Consider the following 2,500-nt stretch of genomic DNA (forward strand, 5'->3'; position numbering starts at 1 on the left):
AACAGACTCAGAGAGTGATCCATTGCTCGCATCGTCAGATGACGTGATTGAAGTCTCGTTCTGAGATTCTTGTTGATGGGTTTTGACACGGGAAGCATAACGTAAAACTCACTCAGGACATTCACCTAAGCACGCCTTATGGTAATTCGAATCGAATAAGTGATTTAATCTCTATATTCCTTTACGCTTTTATACTTACATGCTTCATATAGTCTGGTTCACTATGTAATATCGTCAGATTTTTGTGGGGAGTAAGAAAACTATATATTTTTGGAAACCTTATTGTATAAGCAATAGGAAAAACAATGTTTCCGGTTCCCCTAATACCTATATGGCCGCCATCTGGGATTGTCTGAAGTGGCTATGGTGAAAAGGTTTTCGTCAATATTTCAGCTCCTAATTAATCTAGAACTTTTATTTTGAAGGCCGTTTTCATGGCCAAGGAATCGAATTGTATCAAAATAAACAAAGTAGATTCAACCACAAACTTATCTACTAAAATTATCCAGTTTATTTAATGTTTTACAAGTGATCAGACATGGACATCCCATTAAGTTACTGTACATTAAAACCCTAAGTGCTCCTCGTGTCAGAAATGTGTTTATTCTTTAGAGCAACCAAGGAGTCTACATATCAGCGCAATCACCGTCCTCCAGTTTCATCCATGTTCTGCGTCCTCTTCATTCCGACACGCCACCGCGCTGCCAAAGGTCGGCGCAGGATTAGCTCTTTGATCTGCAACAACAGCAACAGTAATGATAATGATAATAATGATGATAATAATAACATAGCAATAATGCTATAGCAATAACATTACAATAATGATAATGATGATGAAGATGATGATGATGATGATGATGATAATGATGATGATGATAATAGTGATAACAACCATAAAGATAATGATAATAATAATAATGATACTACTACTAATAATAATAGTGAATAATAATAAAAATGATAATACTGATTATTCATGATTATGATGATGATGATGATGATGATGATAATGATAATAGTCATTATCATAACGATAATAAGGATAATTATTATTATCATTATCAATAGTAATAATAATAATAATCATCATCATCGTCATCATCATCATCATCATCATCATCATCATCATCATCATCATCATCATCATCATCATCATCATCATCATCATCATCATCATCATCATCATCATTATCATCATTATCATGATAATAATAATATTGATAATAATAATGGTGATGTTAATTATAATAAAGATTCTGATGAATAATCATAATAATAAAGATGATGATGTTGTTGATGATGATGATAATGAAAATAATAATGATATGGGTAATGATATTGATGATGATACTCATAATCATGATAAAAGTAATAACAATAATAATAATGATAAAAATGATGATGGTCATAAAGAAAATAATAGCAATGGTAATAATAATAGTAAAAATAACAATGTGTATAAGAATATTAATAAGAATACTGATAACAGTAATGACAATGTTGATAATAATGATACTACTACTACTACTGAAGAGCAATATTAGTAACGATAATGATAATGGTAATAAAGATAATAATTGTAATGAGAACAATAAGGATGGCAATGATAAAGAGGACAATGATGATGGTAATAATAAGAACAAGAATAATGATAATAAGAATAATGATAATACAAAAAACAAGAAAACGCGTTGCATTTCATGAAAACTCTTGTGCCCTTAATTCTCATCACGTGTTCGAAACATTTACCGTTCACAAGAGTTACGAAGCACTCGCGGAAATCCCTGAAGCCTCATCCCTGAGGGCGTACAATGTTTGAAGATAAAAATTATGGAAGCGATTTTGTACAATGTTGATTAACCCGGGATTTCAGTATCTACATACTTCACAAAGAAAGAGTACTTTTATCTCTTTATCTACTATTGCTTTTATTCATTTTTATAATAAGAACACGTCCTGCATCAGCGCGAATCCAGGCGTTTTGGGAGCAGCGCTGTTGTTTCCGCTCCGCTCTTCGTCTCCCCAGTGAGCGTGCCATTCCATCCGAAATTCTCTGAACCAATTACAGATATTTCGCAATGTTTACAAAACGAAGCCCGGTCGTCGGCAATAAAGTGGACGCTCGTCGAACTATTTTTCTTGCATTTTTTTCCCTTGCATAAAAAAACTAAGGTTATTTAGGTTTAATACACAAGGATATATTACAACAATAGTAACTTTCTGAACTACTATACTATCTCCCACACTCGAAATAAAATGTACTTTGGAACGAAATATCATAATGGCCGGTTGTACAGGGTTCGACGCTTGTTGAGAACCAGCAAGGGAAGGAAATTTTACTCGTTGAACACAGAGTGATGATAATGATAATAGTAATGATAATATTATAATAATAATATCAATAATAATAATAATCATTATAAATATCATTGTTAATACTATATCATTATTATGATCTTTATCATTTTTTAGTATCATAATAAAATAGCAATGATAATAA

The sequence above is a fragment of the Penaeus vannamei genome, chromosome 4, assembly GCF_042767895.1.
Source record: "Penaeus vannamei isolate JL-2024 chromosome 4, ASM4276789v1, whole genome shotgun sequence".
Lineage (NCBI taxonomy): Eukaryota > Metazoa > Arthropoda > Malacostraca > Decapoda > Penaeidae > Penaeus > Penaeus vannamei.